This window comes from Ailuropoda melanoleuca, chromosome 8 (genome assembly GCF_002007445.2).
Source record: "Ailuropoda melanoleuca isolate Jingjing chromosome 8, ASM200744v2, whole genome shotgun sequence".
Classification (NCBI taxonomy): domain Eukaryota; kingdom Metazoa; phylum Chordata; class Mammalia; order Carnivora; family Ursidae; genus Ailuropoda; species Ailuropoda melanoleuca.
In genome coordinates this window covers 23,616,244-23,638,944 of record NC_048225.1, presented here as the reverse complement: position 1 = coordinate 23,638,944, position 22,701 = coordinate 23,616,244, and the positions used below count along the sequence as shown (strand labels likewise).

Here is a 22,701-nt window from a genome sequence, read left to right as displayed (position 1 = left end):
GGTCAGCTGAAACAAGAGTCAAATGGGTACCATGACTTTGGCTACTAGCTTGGGGAGCCAGCTAACCCCAAGCATTTTCTTTTTCTTTTCTTTTGTTTTTTTTAACTACACCTCTAGATGATTCTCTTAATTTGCCTAGGGATTCCTGGGGTGAGAATACCACTCAGGGTCAAACTTCAGCAAGTTGTCGGCGATGGCTTTCTCGTAAGGGCTGACAAGGGTGGATGGTCCAATTTTTCAGTTGGGGAGGCTTTTCGATTTGGAACCAAACTGAATTTTGGCTTGCATCTCTAGAAGAGAAACTGGTCATGGCTGTGGGGCCCAGAACCCTGAGAGATGATAAGCATTTGCAATCTTGAGTGCTTATCTCCTGCTGTATCTGGCCTTCTTGCATTTATAAAGTAAATCGGGAAATCTCACCACAACAGGCTTTCCTGTGAGGAGGCTGGCATTTCCTGCCTGCCCCACTGGGGACAGGAATGGAGGGAACACGCTGCTGATGTCAGGTTTCCTCATTTCAGCCCCGCANGGGGGGTGCGGGTAAAAGAAGGCACCCACCGAGATCAGCTTGGGTGTGAGTTAGAGCGAAGAAGGTCATTGTTTTCCTGATACACTTTTCATACAGTTTTCTGACACATAAAATAAGAAAAGAACCCACCCATCATTACGTGTTTGAATACACATACACACGTACACGTTGTGCAAATGTGTGTTGCATGGATTCTTGGCTGACATGCTTTGATGAAAGCCATACACTTCTGACCAACTACCAGGAAATCGGTTATATTAAAATTTGGTTGCATTTTGCTGTGCCAGGGAAGAGTCCCTATGCATTCCATAGTCTCACCTTTTAAAAATTTCATAAACAAATAATGCTCTTGTAAAGAGAAGTGCCTCTCCCACTTCCTGCATTTATCTTTAGGGTAAATTTTATTTCAGTTTTCATATATGTGCTATTGAAAAGATCACTTGTGTTTATAAAAAATTTCACATACTGCTGCTGTCAAAGAAAGATATGAATGTATATAGAGAACTTGATCTTTTTCTCCTATTATAACATCTAGGTAATATATTTTATGTAGCACTTACAGTCCTATGAGATTGGATGGACCCTAGAGAAATTCATGCTCAATTTTCAGATGAAGAAACAGATTCTGAAACAGAAATTACTTCTTTTTTCATGGCAACATTTAAACATGTTATTTCATTAAGCAACAAGATTATGGTTTTCACCACCTTTTTCATGGTGAAATCCGATCATATGTGAGAAACCTGAATCTCTTAGAATCATCTCTTATGTATTATCTAAGTAACGTGTTATAGACATTATCTATAATTATATAAGGAATTGGTCCAACTTTGCAGGGGAACCACAGGGCCTGGCTAGAACTTAGGTCTTTTCCATTCTAATCTTCTATTTTCTTGTTGAGTTTCCATCAACATGGTTCATGAACTTTCCATCTCCTTTAAGTGGTGGTGGGATTGCTCAACATCAATGCCAATCCACTGATTTCATAACTCCTTCCTCTCTTCTTCCACGTGTATAATACCTAATGTTGCTTTTTCTTTCCCTTCCTTTCATCCCAGGAGGAAGGGTTGCAAAGATAGGAGAGAGAGATAGTTCATGCATATGGACCCAACTTTTCTTAATGTTACCATATTACATAACTACAGTACCATTACCCAAACCTAGCATTATTGCAATACTGTGAAATAAACTTCAGACTATTCAGATTTCATTGGTCTCCTTGCAATATCCTTATTCTGTTCCAGCAGGACCCTATGCTGTATTTCATTGTCAGGTCTCCTTAGCCTCTTTCCATCGGCAGTAGTTTCTGGTCTTAACTTCTGTTGCATGACTTTGACGCTTTTGAGGAGCATTGGTGAGGTATGATGTAGAATGCCTCTCGATCTGGGTTTGTCTGAAGTCTTACCATGATTAGATAGAGTTATGTATTTTGGGGAAGAATACCATTGAGGTGCTAAGCCTTTTACGGCACATCATCCTGGAGGGTCCATGACATTGATGTCTTCTTACTAGTGATGCTGACCTTGAGCACTTGACCAAAGTGGGGTTGGCCAGGGTACTCCACTACAAAGTTACTATTTTTTCCCTTCACAATTAACAAGAATTTGTGGGGAGATGCTTTTTCATTAACAAATATTTTTTTGGAGGGAATACTTTGAGATCATGCAAGTATCCTGTTTTTCCTTACCCTTTTGCTTGCTAGTTTTAGCATCTATTGTGGATTTCTCCTTAAGCAATAATTACTGTGGTATTCTAATGGTGATTTCACTCATTCCTTCTACATTTATTAATTGGAACTCTTTTTTAAAAAAGAGTTGTTCCTTCTCCTTTCTCTCTCTTTCCCTCCCTCCCTTCCTCCCTCCCTCCCTTCCTTCCTCCCCCCTCTTTCTCTCTCTCCCTTTTTCTTTCTTTCTCTTTCTTTTTTCCTTCCTTCCTTCCTTCCTTCCTTCCTTCCTTCCTTCCTTCCTTCCTTCCCTCCTTCTTTCCTTAATATGAACTCATGGATATTTATTTTATTATTTGGATTGCCATGTATTACTATAATTTATTTTGTTCCTCAAATTTCAAATTGTTCCACTTGGGCCATTGGGAGCTCTTTCAGGTTGATTCCTGCATCCTTTTTGCCACACCTACCTGGTCCAAATTTTTTCCTTTAGCATCTCCTTACTTTCTGGCACAAAACAATGCTTCAGGATGGTCTTGTGTTTTCCCTGCCCAGCCCTGGAATTATCTGCTTCTCCAAGGATCCCTGGTTCCTTGGATTGGAAACGTATTTAGAAACCAAGATTAGAGGATTAGTTGTGCTACTTGCTACAGCTTTGAGTCCTTCTCAGCAGACGAAGCAAGGAAATATAACCTAAATATACACACATACCTAGATTTCTTTCTGTATTGCTCTTTCTGTATGTATTGTAATGGAAGGCCATAGAAAGGGTGGCTTAACACGGAAATTTATTTCTCACAGTTCGGGAGGCTGGAAGCACAGGATTAAGGTGTTGACTGGGTTGGTTTCTTCTGAGGCTTCTGTCCTTAGCTTGCAGGTGTCCATTGCTCACATGGCCATGGTCTCTCTCGGTCTCTTCCTATAAGGACACCAGTCATCTTGGATTAGGGCCCCATCCTTATGACTCATTTAACTTCAGGACTCCAACATGTGAATTATGTAGTCCATAACAATCTGTATATATATTTTAAAATGAATTAATGCTAATACCTCCAATGACAACACGGTGCCCCAGGATTCATTCTGGGATTTCTTTTTTCTTATTTGTAATTTCTTTCCCCAACAGTGAGAAATCTGGCACTTACTATCTACAATATATTGATTTATTTGTTCAACCATAGTATACCTATGAAGCCCTTCCAGAATTGCTATTCCATACCCTTGGGAGAAACAGATTCACCCAACTAAAGTGTAGCTGTCTGGTTCTTTTTATTTTTAGCTTTATGGTCTCTGGTCAACACACTGTTTCCCAAAGTTACTAGGTCCCCCGTTTCTTAGTCAAACTTTTGGTATGGTTATGTCAATCATTTTAACGCAGTTAGGTTCAGTTGTCATAGTCTGAATGCCATCTGGGGTTCTCCTGAAATTGGGGTTGAGTTTTTCAGTTTATATACAAAAAAATCTGCCCTTCTATAGTGTATAGTTCTATGAATCTAAGGAATGTATCACATCACCACAGTCCTATACGACAGTTCCATGACCCCCCCCAAATTCTCTTGTGCTGCCCTTCCTCCCACCCCTAATCCCTGACAAGCACTGGAATTTGCTTTGCATCCCCAGAGTGTTGTCAGTTTCATAACGTCGTATAAATGGAGACACACAACATGTAACATTTGGGTCTGGCCTCCTTCACTTGGCAAAGTGTATTTCAGATGTTTTCATGTCTGTATGAACGAGTAGTGTGCTCCTTTTCATTGCTGAGTAGTATTCCTTTGTTGGTAGGACTCTTTGTATGGATACACCATGTTTTAGCGATCCATTCACCTACTGAAGGAAAATTAGGCCATTTCCAATTTTTGGTGAATATGAATAAAGCTATAAATATTTGTGTATAGGTTTTTGGTTGTATGTAAGTTTTCATTTTGCTTGGGTAAATATCTAGGAGTGGAATTTCCAGGCTTTATGGCAAGTGAATAACTAGCTTTATAAGAAACTGCCAAACTCTTTTCCCAAGTGGTTGTGCCATTTTGCATTCCTACCAGTAGGTTTGAGAGCTCCAATTGCTTTTAATACTTCTGAGCATGTGGGCACTTGGTTGTAATTTGCACTTCCCTAATAGCTAAGCATTCTGAATATCTTTTCTTGTGTGTGTTTGAATCCACACATCTTCTTTGGTGAAGTGTTTTTTCACCTCTTTTGTCTAGGATTTTATTGTTTAGTTCTTTTTGAGTTTTTTAATTTTTTTGTTTTTTTTAAGTAGGCCCCATGCCCAGCATGGAGCCCAACATGGGGTCTGAACTCACACCCTGAGATCAAGACCTGAACTGAGACCAAGAATTGGACATTTAACCAACTGAGCCACCCAGGTGCCCCTAGTTCTTACTGAGTTTTGGGAGTTCTTCATATACTCTGGAAACACATCCAATATCACATTCATGTTTTTTTTTTAGAGATTTTATTTATTTATTTGAGGGAGAGAAAGCACACAAGTAGGGTGAGGGGCAGAAGAAGAAACAGACTCTCCACTGAGTAGGGAGCCCAATGTGGTGCTGGATCCCAGAACCCCAGGATCATGACCTGAGCCAAAGGCAGATGCTTAACTGACCAAGCCACCCAAGTGCCCCATCACATTTATGTTTGCAAATATTTTTTCCATTTTGTGTCTTGTCTTTTGATTCTCTTAACAATGTCTTTCTCTGAGCAAAAGTTTTAAATTTTGATAAAGTTTGGTTTATATTTTTTCTTTTATGAATCTTGCTTTGGTTGTCATGTCTAAAAACTCTTTGTCATTCTTAAAATCATGCAGATATTCTCCTATGTTTTCCTCTAGAAGTTGGATAACTTTAAATTTTACATTTCAGCCTCTGATGTTTTTTGAATCAATTTTTGTATAAGATATGAGATATTTGTAATAATTTATTATTTAATTATTTAATATTTTGCATATAGACATCTAAATGTTCCAGCATTATTTGTTGAAAAGACTACATTTTCTTTATTGAATTGCCTTTGAACCTGCTTCAAAAATCAGTTGATTGTTGACAAAACCACAAGACAACCTACAGAATAGGAGAAGATATTTGCAAATGTTTTATCAGGTAAAGGGTTAGTATCTAAGATCTATAAAGAACTTACGAAACTCAACACCCAAAGAACAAATCATCCAGTTTAGAAATGGGCAGAAGACATGAACAGACATTTCTCCAAAGAAGACATACAAATGGCCAAAAGGCACATGAAAAAATGCTCAACATCACTGGCCATCAGGGAAATACAAATCAACCGCAATGAGATATCACCTCACACCAGTCAGAATGGCTAAAATTAACAAGTCTGGAAACAACAAATGTTGGTGAGGATGCAGAGAAAGGAGAATCCTCTTACAATGCTGGTGGGAATGCAAGCTGGAGCAGCCACTCTGGAAAACAGTATGGAGATTCCTCAAAAAGTTGAAAATAGACCTACCCTATGACCCAGCAATTGCACTACTAGATATTTACCCCAAAGATAAAAATGTAGTGATTCAGGGGCGCCTGGGTGGCACAGCAGTTAAGCGTCTGCCTTCAGCTCAGGGCGTGATCCCGGTGTTATGGGATCGAGCCCCACATCAGGCTCCTCTGCTATGAGCCTGCTTCTTCCTCTCCCACTCTCCCTGCTTGTGTTCCCTCTCTCGCTGGCTATCTCTATCTCTGTCAAATAAATAAATAAAATCTTTTTAAAAAAATGTAGTGATTCAAAGGGGCACCTGCACCCCAATGTTTATAGCAGCAATGTCCACAATAGCCAAATTGTGGAAAGAGCCCAGATGTCTATCAACAGATGAATGGATAAAGAAGATGTGGTATACACACACACACACACACACACACACACACACACACACACACACACAGAATGGAATATTACTCAGCCATCAAAAAATGAAATCTTGTCATTTGCAATGACGTGGATGGAACCAGAGGGTATTATGCTAAGCGAAATAAGTCAACCAGAGAAAGACAATTATAATATGATTTCACTCATATGTGGAATTTAAGAAACAAAACAGAGGAGCATAGAGGAAGGGAGGGAAAAATAAAACAAAAGGTAATCAGAGAGGGAGGAAAACCATAAGAAACTCTTAGTCATAGGAAAAAAACTGAGGGTTGCTGGAAGGGAGGGGGGTAAGGGGATGGGGTAACTGGGTGATGGGCATTAAGGAGGGCACATGATGTCATGAGCACTGGGTGTTACATACAACTGATGAATCACTGACCTCTACCTCTGAAACTAATAATACCCTATATGTCAATTAATTGAATTTAAATTAAAAAACCCTAGTTGACTGTATTTGTGTGGGTGTATTTGAGTTCTCTATTCTGTTCCATTGTTCTATATGTCTAACTTTTGCCAATACCACATTGCCTTCATATGGTAGCTTTGTAGTGAGTCTTAAAATCATAGTATGTATGGATAACATGAGTCCTGGGACTTTGTTCTTTTGCAGGATTGTTTTGGCGACTCTAGTACCATTGTCTTTCCATGAAAATTTTAGAATCACCTTGTGGATTGCTGAGGTTGTTTGGGGTTGTGACGAACTGATAGTAAAACCGAGGGAACTGACATTTTAACAATATCAAGAAACATAATATTTGTGTGCATCTTGTTTTTTTGTTTTTTTGNATAGTAAAACCGAGGGAACTGACATTTTAACAATATCAAGAAACATAATATTTGTGTGCATCTTGTTTTTTTGTTTTTTTGTTTTTTGGTTAAAGATTTTATTCATTTATTTGAGAGAGAGAGAGAACATGAACAGGGGGAGAGGCAGAGGGAGAAGCAGGCCAAGCAGGGAGCCTGACGGGGGCTTGATCCCAGGACCCTGCCTCATGACCCCAGCCGAAGGCAGCCACTTGCCTGACCGAGCCACCCAGGCAGCCCTGGTGTGCATCCTCTAAAGAACGTATACAACACTGGTGTAGATTGCTGCATCTGACCTTGTTGTACTCTTTCTGCTCAACTTTGTCACTAGTGGCTAAATGAGCCACAAATATCAGTATTTAACATTACGTAAATGGTTTGGTACTGAGACATAAAATATAAGCATAAATATGCCCTTGATTATTAAAGAATTAGGGTAATCGTTCTCAAAAAAAAGGCAATGCTGTACGTACACTAAGACTTATTTGTGCCTATATTTTATTTGCAATTAAAAAGATACTCTTTTTAACTACTGGAAAAACTCCTTGAAAAAATCAAATATGTAGAAATTCGAGTATCTATTAAGGGCTCAGAAATTTGATTGACTAACAGTGCTGTCAAGAATGATTTCACAATTACAATTAAACTTCCACCACTAACCGTACTATGAAGCAATATAGTGTGGGTAAGATTCCAGCTTTGGGTCAAATAGACCCAGGTTTGTGTAATAGTTCCTCATTAACAAAGAGTTCCACTATGTCAAAAAATTCTAATAAAGCTTAACTTATACTATGTATTAAAGTACTCAGCACAGGGGCGCCTGGGTGGCACAGCGGTTAAGCGTCTGCCTTCGGCTCAGGGCGTGATCCCGGCGTTATGGGATCGAGCCCCACATCAGGCTCCTCCGCTATGAGCCTGCTTCTTCCTCTCCCACTCCCCCTGCTTGTGTTCCCTCTCTCGCTGGCTGTCTCTATCTCTCTCGCTGGCTGTCTCTATCTCTGTCAAATAAATAAATAAAATCTTTTTAAAAAAAATAAAGTACTCAGCACAATGTCTAGAACTTGATTCTCAATAAATATTAGCTTTACTAATAAACAGCTTTCTGTCTTAAATGTTTCAAATATTTTTTATTATCACTGATGAAATTTGGTAGGGCCAAACTCTAAAGAATTCAGTAGCTACAGTTGCTAAAATGTACCTATTCTGGGGGCACCTGGCTGGCTCAGTCAGAAGAGCATGTGACTCTTGATCTTGGGGTCATGAGTTCGAGCCCCACATCAGGTGTAAAGATTACTTAAATAAATAAAACTTAAAAAAAAAGTGTACCTACTCTGAAATGTAGTAACATTTCCAGAAAAAATCCTAATTAAAAAAATCGCCGAGTTATTTCCATTGACATCAGTCTATATGCAAGGGATGTATTCATAAATTGTCTTTCAGAACCGAAAGTATAAGTGACTGAATGCTGACTGATTTTTAAACAGAATTAGTCAGCCTGATAATCTAATAGTATTCCTGAACTAATTATTAAGGTAAGAAAGCTCTCTTCAATTTACAGGCGCACACACACACACACACACACACACACACTGTGATAGTTTGAAAAGTGAGATGTGTTTGGCTTTAGGAATTCATCTAGTTCAGCTTATAAACAATTCTGTTTAGTGACTTCAAAAAAATCCTTTACTCTCTCGCTGTTTTTGCATGATTATAGCAGAAGCTGTCTCTGCCATGCCCCAAATTTTCATCCTTTAGGTGGTGAGTGTCCAGACACGGGGGTTATTTGATCAGAAGCAGCACTGGCCACAGAAAAGAGCCTCCGACTGTAAGGGATTGGTAAAAGCTGTCTCCATGACCACCTCCAGAGGACTGTGACCTCTTCTAGACCCACAGTGTGTCAGAGCTGCTGGAAACTGAGGACAGAAGGGAAGCGGTTTGCAGTTCGATTTTTCCATTTGGTTAAGGAGCATGGACAGGACCACACCATCTGATTCTCAGCCCAGACGGTGGTGTACAACCGGATCCTATCAAGTCAGTTTTTCAGGAAGTTCAGGACAGCTCCTCAAAAGCCACTGGGCAACCCCAACGGGTGAGGACCAAGACCCAGGTTCACAAGGAGTTCAGCAAAGGTGATGGGCCATCCGAGCCTTAGAGGATTTGTTCAGGGGCACGCGGGCTGGGGGCTTGGGGACCTGGAAAAGCTCAAAGCACCCTGGGCTCTCCATGGTGGGTAACTTTGAGTCTCTCTTCTCCGATTCCATTTCCTGCCTCTAACTGCCACAGCTTGATCGTTGAGACCTAGCCACCCGTGACTGTTGAGGGAAATAGAGGGAAAATTGAGCTGCGGCCTGCATCTCCTCCCCAGGCACCAGGGGCAGGGCCCGAGATAACTGAGCCCCAGCCAGAGCTCGTCACTCACTGTCACCCTTTGTGTTCACGCCATTCTGTGAGGGTCCGGGACAGAGATTCTGAGAACCTTGCAGGAGAGCTCCTTCTGCACAGAATCTTTTTTTCTTGGAGCTTAGGGCTGAGGAACTAGGTCTGTAATGGAGAAAGAGGAAAGTAATGCACAATAAAAGGGCACCATTTAATTCTAGGGAGGGGGCCGGTGAATGGATATTGGGACATGGAGATCGGGCACGACGGGATCCAGAGCTGTAGTTATCAAGGGGTTGTCCTATGTGGACATTCATCTCTGCTCTTTGCTCACGGGTAACTTCTGCCAGTCATTCTCCCCTGCACTGGGCCTCTGTTTTCCTAATCTTCTAAGTGGGGATGCTCTCTACTTAATGAGGATAAAAATGAGGTGAGGATAAGCCATGGTCGCAGAGGTCCTAAAAATACACATCCCAGGTCCATGTGCAAAGAACCATTCCTTAAAACTTGATTCTAAAAATTCACTGATAGCTAAAAATACACTGTTGACACAGGCCTGTCGGCACTCTCTGATTTTTCATTTTACGTGCACAAATTTATGTTTTTCCATTTTCGTTGGCTAGGGTTCTGTTATTTGAAGGTAAGGTGTGGGAAGTCCTTCAGAGGTTCAATGGGAGATGGGGAATCGGATATAGTTTTTCTCTCTGGAAGAAACTTTCATCGAGGTTTAAAAAAAAAATGTTTAGGCTCTGCTTGCTACTGTAACCTCTAGTCTTTTGCCAAATGGCAATACAACAAAGAAAGCCTCCTTTTCAAGTTTCTGGTTAATAAAACAACACAACGCAAGACAAATAAACAGAAACAGAAGGCTGGAGCTCGCAGAACTCAGGGAGCACATGTGTGGAGCGAGGAGGCGTGCTCTGCTCCGAAGGCCAGGCGCTGTCTCTGGTGCACCCCCAGACCTCAGCCCCAGCCCAGGATCCCAGACCCACTGTGCGGGTCCCCAAACAGAAAGAGGCAAGCTGGAAGAATCTCACAAGCAAGCGGCTCTTCTTTCCATACTTTTGCCATCCTGTCCCCTTTCCTGCCCCCCAACTTTGGGTTTTCTGCTCATGGAGATTTGAAGGGGTGACCGAGTTTTGGGGACATGCTGGTTGCACGGTTCTTAAGTTCATTCTGGAAAGTGTGGGTATGCCTGGAGGAGTGGTGGTCTCCAGTCATTTGGGAACATTGGGGTAACGGGTAAAGGGGCAGCTAACTTCGTTGAACTGTAAGGTCAGCCTCCTCAGGCTTCTGTTCTCTTCTCTGAGCAGTACAGTTTCTTAGGACTCACCTGGGAGTGCATGAGGGCTCGGGATCTTGTGCTGGGATGGGGAAGGCGGGTGTTGCAGAGGAGGGCCGTGGTCTGGGCATGGTGCAGGGACTGGAAGGTTCACACTGCGCTTGCCGCTGTCCCTCCCCGCCCCAGTGTGGGTTCTGGGTGGGGAGTTGGGTACGGCTCAGGAAGTAGCGAAGCCTCCGCACACCCACTCCTTCTGTGCTTCCCTCTTGCTCTCTCTTCTCCTCTGACCGGTGAGAATGCTGTCTCACCTCTGCCTCCCGGGGGGATGCACAGAGCGGTGCTTTCCCCTCAGGACGGCACATACGCCCCAAGCCCATGAGGAAAGCATATCCTAGTAAGTCATCTTGGCCAGGCGTGCGGGAAGGCTCTCTCAGCTCTGCATCGCTGGCCTCAGGGGACGTCTCTAGGCCAGTACGAGGCGAGGCGGCGTCTGTGAATCAGCTGCTGCTAAAAGCTGGAAACAAAGAGTGAACCCAACACTTGAAGAACTGCTAAGGATTTATGAGGTTCCAGAGGAAGAACTGTTCATAAAAAAAACTGACGAGCCAACTTCTCTGCAATGTGTTAAATAACAAACCAAGGGTATAGAGCTGCGTTTTGTTACTTGGAGCAAAAGAAATGTCAGGGAAGACCGGGAAGCCGTTGGTGGGATGTCTGAGGCTTTGGAACGCAACTACATGGGATTTTCATCTTTTTGAGGATTTCATGCAGTTAGCGCCTCTTCATTCAGACCTGCTGCTTCTCCCGTTTGGGATATAAATGCCTCTGGGAGGTTTTCTGGGATGTAGGAGTCCCCAGGTTATCTCAAAGGCTCCTTAAATCTCATTTCCTTGTTGAGGGCTTTATTAGATTCCTTTAGAACTCTTTTTTGGACGATCACCACAAAGGAAGTGGAACCTGCACAAGGCCCTCGTTTGGAAGTTTTAAGTCCTAAACACCTCAGGGGGTTTGATGGCCGCCTACCTGTCCTTCCCTTCCTTCCCAGGGGTATCTGGACACAGTGCATACCTCTTCACGCCCTGCCCCAGTTTCTCAGGAATGGCTCAGCCACCCTCAGCTCGAGGTATGGGCTATGATTCAACAACATAAATCAGGGCGACGCCATCCTCCTTGAACATATTGAGTTCAAGAGTGGCCCGTGGCCTTATTCTGCTTGAGGCAAAGATTGCAGAGGCTTCTGGAAAGTTCTTTCTCACTTTTAGGAGGAGCAGTAAATAGCCACTTTCTTTCCACCTCAGTTTCTTCTGGTGGCCGTTTTGTGATCACAGGGGAAGCTGCCCTGAGGACAAAGTTGATACCCAGAGGGAGGCAGCTTGAGAGCATCTCAGGGAAATGCAACCAGAGTCCTGACTGCATGTTTTTGGAATCTGCCCAATCTCTGACGTCCAGTTATATGAGCAAATAGACATCCTTATTTGAAGGAATTTTAAGGCATCTGAGTCAGCTGAAATCATCCTGACCTAAGGGTTTTGACTCTCAGCATGGTGTAGAGCTGTGGAAGGGAACTCGGGTAGGGACTGAAGGATCTAGCCTAAAGTCTTAGGCTACCAGGTACTAGTGATGTGTCCGGGAGCAAGTCTGGCCGACCTCCAGCACTTGATTTCTGTGTGAAACGGGTGTGATGATGACTGTGTCTGTGTCACCAGGCTGAGTGAAGATCAATAAGTCAGAGCTTAAAACGTCTAAAATGTTGCTATTAGCATCATTTGCCAGTTCAATTCGTTATTCTGTTATGATGAAAATAATAGGGGCTAACTCTATTAAGATATTATTAAATGTCCAGCCCTGTGTTAATTGCTTTAATGAATGAGTTCATTTAATCAGTATTGCAATCCTATAAAGTATGTTATTATATCCCAGTTTTGCAAGGTGAATAAAAGCATTAAAAAATTAGCATTTTTTTTACCAATATTACACATCTACTAAATGGGGGAGCTTACTAATATATATTTGAGGATAATGTTAATTACACAAGCAATATCATTTCCACAGCACTTGCCAGCAGCCCCGGATTCTGTATTAGCCTCGTTCCCATTTTGGAGGTTTGACCACTCATGCCATTGTTATCTAGCTTCCTTTTATTGCTCCCAAAGTCCTTAGGCTAATAAAAATTTCCCCTTTGTAATTAACTACTGAACTTATTTACTGCACTCAGAAATCATTTGCATTGGAGTTGGTTTTTTTTTTAAAGATTTTATTTATTTATTTATTTGAGAGAGAGAGAAAGAGAGAGCACACAGAGGAAGAGGGAGAAGCAGACTCCCCGCTGAGTGGGGACCCTGACAGGGGACTTGATCCCAGGACCCTGAGATCATGACCTGAGCCGAAGGCAGACACTTAACCGGCTGAGCCACCCAGGTGCCCCATGTGCTGAAATTGGTTTATACCAGACTTCTAAAAGTCTGCTTGTGTGTGTGTGTGTGTGTGTGTGTGTGTGTGTGTGTATGCGTGTGTGTTGTAAGACTAGTGTGTTGGGATTAATAATTATTTAATAATTATTACCAATTAGTAATTATTAATAACTAATAATAGTAATAGTAGTGAGTGCTTTAAATATGTTAAGACTGTTAAAATAAATGCCCTTATTGGGGTCGCATCTGAGATAGTGGCTTGCCAGTGGCAAATTATAGCTATAAATGGATATCACTGATGTCTTGCACTGGAATATTGAAGGTAGGTACGGATTCACTGGAATTAGGGAGGGTCTCCTTTCTATGCAGACCAATAGCTCTCAAATGGGGACAGCCCTGCAGGGGGTGTCTGGCCGTGGTTTGGTTGTCACAGCTAGGAAGTAGTGGTGTGCTGTTGGCATCTAGTGGCTGTAGTCCAGGGATGCTACTGATTATCGTCCAGCACACAGAACAGCCCCCCTCCCAAAGAATTATCCAGCTCCGGGGTGCCTGAGTGCCACAGTCGGTGAAGCGTCCGCCTTCAGCTCGGGTCATGATCCCAGGGTCCTGGGATCGAGCCCTGCATCGGGCTCTCTGCTCAGTGGGGAGCCTGCTTCTCCTTCTCCCTCTGCCATTCCCCCTGCTTGTGCTCTCTGGCTCTATCTCTCTGTCAAATAAATAAATAAAATCTAAAAAAAAAAAAAAAAAAGAATGATCCAGCTCCAAATGAGAGTAGTGCCAAGATTGAAAGATCTTGGTCCAAACTACCCAAGGACCGGTGCTGAGCTTTCCTTTCTATACCATTCTTGTTTGGTTAGGAGTCAGGCAACCCATCCTGTTCTAAGAGGTCCGCATGAGGGTCCTGGAATGTTCACAGATTGACCCCCACACTGAGGCTCAGCAGTGTTGGAGCTTGGCCAGGGTGTCCTTCTACTGGAGAAGCCACAGCTTCCTTGCAAGAGACTGATGCCGGAAGACTCTTACCTGCAAGAGTTGAGGTCAGCTGATACACCTCTTGAACAGTGCGCGAGGTCTTCAGGCATTTCTCGTCTACTGGGGCCCCCAGTGCGGTGAGTTGCCGTGCGTCCTGTCTCTATGTGGACTCCTTTCTCTCCGACATCCGCTCAGGTTTACTTCTACTGTCTCAGCCCCTGATGTGTTCTAACCTTGACCTCAGCACGTTCATTCCTCTATTGCCGACCCAGGTTACCATGATCAGGTTTCTCTAGGCTGGAGGGTATGATCATTTCCCGCTCTTCCTTTTCTCTCACTTCTTTGCTCTGGCATATGCATTACCTCCCGTTACACTTACGACCTTCCCTCTTGACTCGCAAGACCTTAGGTTAGAACTGGAAAAAGAATAGAATATTAGAATTTTCTTTGAATCCTCTTGCTACAGAAGTCAAACTTTTCCTTATGGCCGTGTGGATGCCTCTGAACGACGGAGGAGAGAGTTGGGGCATACAACAAAGAAAGAAGAAACTCACAAAGATGAACATGTCAAGATCTTATTTCCCGACATCAGAGATTTCATAAGTTTCTTCCCCCCCTTACACTTTGGAGTTTAGAAAGGAGGTAGTGGTGGTAGAGGATAGTTTTATGGATTTAGCCAGATGTTAGGGACATCTGGTGACTAGATGTTTGTGTTCTAAGCATTTCTGAATGTTATGCTCAGAGGATGGGAATCAGGAATAGAACAGTGGCTGCTCTGGCCTCTTTAATAGGCAGCCCTTGCTTTGAGAGTAGAGATGAGGGGCAGGAGTAGGAGAGGAGGGTTTGGCCTGGTAGAAGGTAGCTTTTTCCTGTCTGTGCCTCCATGCCTTTATTTGAAGACTGGACTCTATCTATCCCTAATATAATAACCATAATGATTCTAGCTATAATTTATAGAGCGCTTATTATATGACAGGCACTGTACTGGATGATTTGCTTACATTTTCTTATTTACATTCAGTTTTCATAAGCTAGAATCTACGATTTGCTATAGAGATGGCTCCTGACCCTTCTACAGTCTACATCATTCTTTATCTCCATTTTTTGGGGGTGGATATCATTCTTTAGACTAAAACATACAGTTCTCACATTGGCGAATTTTAGTGTTACCAAACCCAGTATAATATTTCTTGTTTGTTTTCCATGTGGTGCCAATGGATTATCTTAATTTATCCGCATCCACTAGTCCAGTTTTGCTGGGTGAATGATATTACTTGTGACTGTGAAAGTCTTTATGTGAAATGAACTCGCCAACCCCAAAGTCAAAACATGGGACCTTTGCTTCATAAACTCCAGGCTCCAACCAGGTGAATGAATTGTTATCTTTGAAGAAGGGGCCAGATCTTCTGAGGGAAAAATCTCTTGTACTTGAGTCTTTGTATTTGGTGTATAAATTTATACTTCAGAAAAGAAAATGCTGGGGCGCCTGGGTGGCACAGCGGTTAAGCGTCTGCCTTCGGCTCAGGGCGTGATCCCAGCGTTCTGGGATCGAGCCCCACATCAGGCTCCTCTGCTGGGAGCCTGCTTCTTCCTCTCCCACTCCCCCTGCTTGTGTTCCCTCTCTCGCTGGCTGTCTCTATCTCTGTTGAATAAATAAATAAAATCTTTAAAAAAAAAAAAAGAAAAGAAAATGCTGCTATGAGAATATACTGGATGTGTGTGTTTGAAGTCTGATGGAAGAAGATTGTGAACAGAAATTCTACCTCTTCCCAAACCCTATGACCAATACTATGGGACAATTGTCCCAGGGAACTATAGGTGGCTCCTAACGGGAGAATTTCTAGCATTAGGCAGACATTGTTAGGGGAGTAGGGAGAAAGTTCTGAAGGAAATAGGAAAGAAGCGAAGTTGGATGACAAATGTTGTGGGAAACAAAAATCTAGAGTCTTTCAAAGAAAAGAGTAGGGGGTTGAATATTAGTAGAAGGAAAAATTTTAAGGTTCAGGAGGTAGGAAAAGATCTTGAGTCGGGAGCCAGAGACCAGTGGATTAGCTTGGGTCTGGAAAAATCTGGGAGATGCAGATCCAGAATAAAATACTTCTCGGTGGTTCAGATCATACTGGCCTTCCAGAAGTATCTCCCCATCCCGGTTCGTACAATGGAGCAACCTTAGCACGATTCAGTGCAGAATCTGATATGATCAGTGATAAAAGGCTGGAGAGTTGGTGGTACAAAGGAGCAAGCCTGTGTCCCGAGGACTCTCCTGATCTCTGTGCTCTAAGAGGATATCTCCGTTATTTGAAGACTAGAGACTTATCACAGCTTAGCGGATTTGCAAGGGATTTGACTGCTGGATTGGAGTGGACAGGCTTACTGTGCTCAGATGGGCACCGCTGGCCCATGATATCTTGTTCTCTTAAACTGGGGGAAGGATTTGACTTGTCAAGAGGGTCCTCAGCTTCAGAGAGTGGGAAGGGGCATAGAGTGGGGTGAAAAGGAGTGAGGCATACAGTGGTAGACTGGAAGTTTCTCGGTACAATGACATGAGCATACCCCTTCTGCTTTGGGGGAAGGAAACTAATTTTTTTTTTTTTTTAAAGATTTTATTTTTATTTATTTGACAGAGACAGAGACAGCCAGCGAGAGAGGGAACACAAGCAGGGGGAGTGGAAGAGGACGAGGCAGGCTCATAGCAGGGGAGCCTGATGTGGGGCTCGATCCCATAACGCTGGGATCACACCCTGAGCCGAAGGCAGACGCTTAACCGCTGTGCCACCCAGGCGCCCCAGGAAACTAATCTTAAGGAAAAAATACTAGCATACTAACTTTTTGAAAAAGTTCATAAAACGGGGCACCTAGGTGGCTCAGTCAGTTGAGAGCTGGGCTCTTGATTTCTGCTGAGGCCATGATCTCAGGGTCGTGGGATCAAGTCCTGCCTTGGGCTCTGCGTTTGGTTGGGAGTCTGCTTGGGATTCTCTCTCTTCTCTCCTTTTACCTCTCCCCCCACTCTCTCTCTCTCTCAAATAAATAAATCTTTAAAAAAAGGAAAAGAAAAAGTTTATGAAGCAACTCTGAAGGCCAAAAAAAAAAACAAACCACCCATAAATAATTCATATCTTACTTCTGTTTTTCTGAGATCCTTGCTTTCAGTGTTGGGCAGCCAGAGATATAAAAAACTGACTATGAATGAGGACCCCCCCCCACTTCTTTTGTCATCCTATAAAGGGGAAAGTTTTTTTCAAGTTTGGAAATCTTAAAAATGAAGAAAATAGTTTGCGAATGGATCCCTCCAGTAAAGAAAGAAAACAGAAAGATTACTTTTTGTGATATCAGATTTCACATACAGTATAAATATTCTTACCACTTAGAATCAACCAAATACTTTCAGCGCTATAAAGTTTCCATTATTTCACTTAACCAGAGAAATCTGCCAGCTAATATTTTACTAAGCTTGAAAATATTTTAACTAGCCCTTTCCATATCTATCAAGTTCAAAGGGATGATATAATGTATGTATCAATACTCCATAAAGTTTAGTCCTAGAAATGTGGGTTATATTTTCAACATTTATTAAAATTTTTTGTCTATTGGCTGACTTATTTTAAGCCCATGGGCATGTGCTTTTATTGCATGGTCGGCTTAATTCATACTCTTTGTCTTGATGACTCTAGCATCTTGCCGTTCATGAAGATCATTTAAGATGAAAGGCATTAAAATAAGGTAGACTTCAGATATCTAAGCATCTGTTTAATTCAGCCCTTCTTCTCTATTACTTATTTCTGGTGCTGGGCATCAAAGAAAAAAAAAAAGTCAGTACTGTTCTCTTAAAAATACGTCAAGGCCCCCAACTCTTTAACAGCACAGGAAATGTCAAATATTATATGGATATAAATAACTCAGTAAAACAGGGTTACAGGAACATCTGGCTTTGCACAGTTCCACGCACTTGGCTGGCGCAAAGATATTTCAGTAATACTATCCAGTCGTTGGGTTGTGTGACACTGTGGGGCACAGAAGGGAATTTGAGTGTCGAGTGAAAAATGTGCTTGTAAAAGGGTCTGAGTTGTTATCTGTCTAATCCGTCCTAATCTGTTCAGTCATTTGCTCTGGGGGCTCTTAAGAGGGAATACTGACCCCCTCTGGAAGCCGGTCTCTTAGACAGATACCCCCAGCGCCCCCGGCTTAGGGACAGAGGGCGGAAGGTTAATGACCCTCGGGACACAGGCTGCCCTGATGATCACTGGAGAGATCATTTTTAAAAGGGACATCTTAATTTTCTGAGAAACATGCCGCTTTATTTCAGTTCTAACCTTGTGGAAACAATCCGAAGGGAAAAATGGTGACAACACCTCCTTTGTTCCTGCCAGCTTTGCCTTGTGCCCTGTTCAGCTCCACTGTTGGGTCTCCCTTTCCTCTCTATGGCATCACGTTCTCCACTGTGGGCTTTCCTTTTATTTTTAGGATCTGACTTCCTTGGGTGTTGGGCAAACTACCAGTTTGTGCAATCCAGACTATTTGGTGTTCATTTCACTTACACACACTTAAAAGAGAAAGTAAAACCCCCAAACAGACACACACAAGACACACAGAGTCTATGGTTTTCCTCTATGTCTAAATTACGGTGGTCAGCATCATCGAGAGTAAGAAAGAACAGCAGTCTGTACCTCAAAGGGAGGCAAAGCCCGATACAAATTAGAAGTATATCAGGTCCCCTTGGGCTCATTCCCAAATAAGTTTTTAATTTCTTTATTCTGCAAATATTGAGGAACGACTGCGTGCCAAGCACATGGCAGGTAAAAAGTCAAGGCCCTTCCTTGTCTTCAAGGAGCTTAGAGTCTCCACGGAAATAAACAGTAGACTAGCTCTGACTACATATTGTATGTCCTAAAATAAAGGGAACCACCGAAAGAAAGTAAATTCCAGGTAATGATAACTTGCTAAAATATCTCCTATAAAACTTTTGAATATCTAGCTATATTAATATGTTTCTATCTCTTTAAGAGACTTTCTGGAAATCACTTGATCCTTCATTAAAGTCAAGTCTATGTGGTGCAAGAATGCGTAGCTGAATGTCAATGCTGCCCAGCACTGGAACAGGAAGTGGAGGGGAAGCTGATCTCTTTCTGAAGCACTTGGGGGCAATTGTATTGTGTTGAAAGATATCCCTTTATTTGGAGTATAGTGGGTAAGGCAAAGGAGCATGGTAATCTGGTCCCCAGAGACCCCCAAAGGGCTACCCTCAAGGTGTCTCTTTCTGTGTTCTTTCTCAAATTACCTTATTTTATTCATTAATTAATTGGTTAATTCAACTACCATCTATTTATAGAGCACATTCTAGGAACGAAGATGTGCAGGAGAAAAGACTTTCTAGCTTTCAAGGCGCTCCATCAGGTGGAGGAAATCCATGTAAATACACAAAATTACACAATCCATGTAAATACACAAGCACAGTGTGGTAAGTGCTGGGGATCTGTGCTAGAGATTAGCAGGAGATAAAGATCAGGTTAGAAGGCGAGACCCCAAGGTGGATGGGTTGGAAATCATCCAATGGGTCGGAGTCATTCTCACACTAAATATTCAAATTATAAATTGCATTTTTATTCAAAGCTATCCTGATTGGCCACATAATTTATTTCTGTTAATTGGGTAATTTCCCGATTCCTTTTCACTATGTTCTTTGTAGACTTGGCTTTAAAGGAATGATCAGTGAGTCACCTGAGTTCCAGACTCTGCCTAGGCTGTATGTTCGGTTCTCTAGAACCTTGAGAGGGTGCTTTTTTAGGGTTATTCATTCGTGGGCTCCCAGCCCCCGCACACCCAGCCCAGCCCAGCCCCAGCCCAACATTGTTGAATATCATTTACCAACCTGCTTTCCTGCCGCTTTTTAATGCTCACTTTCTCCTTTCCTTCCCATTCTATTCCAGGGATTTGACAGAACAAACTGCCCTCAGACACCATTGAGATCGTGACACAGGCCAGTACACTTCAGGAAATTCAAACTGACAGAAACCCCTGCCTTCTGCTATTGCAAAAGTGGCTTGGTGCAGCAAGACGCCAGCTCACAGTCCTGGGCTGCAACGAAAGGTTCTTGACCCTCTCTGCAGAGAAGGGAGTGCCTGGGGGGCTGAAAGCTTTGGCAGGGTTGAGATAAACACTCAGGTTAAGGCATTTTTCATCTGTTTAACCAGATCTCATTATATTGTCAAACAAGACTGCTGGGTTCACAAGAAACAGCTACGGTATTCTTGGTGAGAGTTGGGACAAGAAGTAAGAACTTATTTTTTTCCACTAAGGTTAATTCCCCTGATGCTGGGATGCCAGGCAAAATTTTCACTGGGATGAAAATGAGGGCCGAAGAGGATAAGCTCTTGGAAACTTTGAAGGAAGATGGCACCTCACACAGCCCTGCCCGGCCTGGTGGTGGGGGAAAGAGGACTTAGTAATAATCTTACCTACCTCCTATGCAGAGAATCCCTTTCTTAGGACACCTGCATAACATAAACATAACATAAGCGATCTTTAATTGCGTATTCCCTTGCTATGTCATTGTCTTACACTTCCCTTTGTCTTTGGAAAATACGACTTTGCTTTTTTTTTTTTTTTTAAATAGCTTCTCGTACCTTTCCCAGGTTGAATTAAATTTAATAATTGTTTTGTCCTGACGATGCTCAAGTTAGCTAAATTACCGTGCTACCCAGCCGTGAGTCCGGATTATATAGGGATAGTGGTGATCCATGTGAGAATACCTCGTTAGTCTTATAAAGTGGTCTTCCTGAAATGGAACATCTGCAGTTGAGAAAATCCAAAGCAAATGTCTGGTAAGTGAATTCTTTTTTTGGCCACTAACTTCAATCATAAGCTTATTTTATATTTGGATAGCCCATTCATTCTCGTAGCTCATTTTTGTTTTCATCGTACAATGCAGCCTTACCATTTTTAAAGCTATTCTTTAGTTAGAAATATTTACAGAGTTACTAGTTTGCGAGGATGATCTTACAACACTCCTCTCCCACTTTCACAACGGTGAGTTTAAACCTTTCCTGCGCTCCCTGTACCTCAAGTCCTCCCACGTCACCTCCCGCTGGCTAGGTGAAATGGAAGCCATCAGCTGGCAACGCCTTTAACTTCCTGCTACCAGATCTGCATCCTATATCTGCCTGCATGTTACTCTTCTTCCTTCCTCTGACAGGTCTCTTAGGTAGCTATTTTACAGAGCAGGAAACATATGGAATGACCTCCAGAACTGTCCCATATCTTACAGGAAGTAAAAGGTGGTGGCCGAATTTGAACTCGGGTCTCCTGATTTTTGGTCCCAGAGCCCTTCCCCCTCTTCTCATTGTTTAATAAACTTTATTTTTTGTTGTCGTTTTTTTTTTTTTTAAGGTTTTATTTATTTGACACAGAGAGAGGGAGAGAGCACAAGCAGGGGGAGCGGCAGGCAGAGGGAGAAGTAGACTCCCCGCTGAGCAGGGAGTCTAATGCGGGACTCAATCCCAGCACCCTGGGATCATGACCTGAGCCGAAGGCAGATGCTTAACTGACTGAACCACCCAGGTGTCCCAACTTAATTTTTTTTAAAGAGCGGTTTTAGGTTTACAATAAAATTGAGAGAAAGGCACAATGATGTCCATATACCTCCTGTTCCCACAATTATTGGCATCACTTGCCAGACTGGTGCTTTTGTTTTTTTTAACCAAGGATGAACCTTCATTGACACGTAATTACTCAGAGTCCATAATTTACCTAAGGGTTCATGCTTGGTATTGTGTATTCATTGGGTTGGGACTAATGTATAATTACATACATCAATCGTTATAATGTTATATAGAGTATCTTCACTGAATATCCTCTGTGCTCTGCCGAATTCATCTCGCCAACCTCCACCTGGCAACCACTGATCTTTCATTGTCTCCATAGTTTTGCCTTTTTGAGAATGTCATAGAGTTGGAATCATGGTATATGACCTTTTCAGATTGGCATCTCTCACTTAGAAATATGCATTTAAGTTTCCTTCATGTCTTTTCATGGCTCATAATCATTTCTTTTTAGCACTGAGTGATATTCCATTGTCTGGATGTACCATAGTTCATCCATTCACCTACTGAGGGGTATCTTGGTTGCTTGCAAGCTTCACAATTAAGAACAAAGCTACTACTATAAATATCTGGGCAGCTTTTTGTGTGGACATATGTTTTCAACCCCTTTGGGTAAATACCAAAGAGCACAATTGCTGGAGTGCATGGGAAGAGTACTTATGATTTTGTAAGAAACTGCCCAAATGTCTCTCAAAGTTCTACCATTTTGCATTCCCAATAGCAATTAATGAGAGTGCCAATTCTCCACATCCTTGCCAGAATTAGGTTTTGTTGGTGTTCTGGATTTTGGCCATTCTAACAGGTCTGTGGTTGTATCATTTTTAAATTTGCATTTCCCTGATGATTTATGAAGTGGAACATCTCTTCATATGCTTACTTGCCATTTGTGTATCTTCCTTGGTGGGCATGTCTGTTAAGAAATTAAAAGTCAGGTCGTTTCCTCATTGTTGAGTTTTAGTCATTCATTCATTCATTTCAAACAGGGAGAGAGAGAGAGAGAGAGAGAGTGCACAAGCAGAGGGGGGCAGAGGGAGAAGCAGACTCCCCGCTGAGCAGGGAGCCCAGCATGGGGCTCGATCCCAGGACCTTGGGATCATGACCTGAGCTGAAGGCAGATGCTTAACTGACTGAGCCACCCAGGCACCATCATTGTTGAGTTTTAAGAGTTATTTGTATGTATTAGATAACAGTCC

The 22,701-nt window shown here is 42.4% G+C and overlaps 1 long non-coding RNA gene across 1 annotated transcript in view; it reads left to right on the top strand.

The window, feature by feature from the left end:
• The window catches only part of LOC117803341, a 37,141-nt gene extending 16,712 nt beyond the window's left edge, over nt 1-20,429 (top strand). The window contains exons 4-5 of the long non-coding RNA XR_004627093.1: nt 13,799-14,050; nt 19,838-20,429. This is a non-coding gene — a long non-coding RNA (uncharacterized LOC117803341). The remainder of the gene's footprint in view (nt 1-13,798; nt 14,051-19,837) is intronic.
• The last annotated feature ends 2,272 nt before the right edge of the window (nt 20,430-22,701 follow it).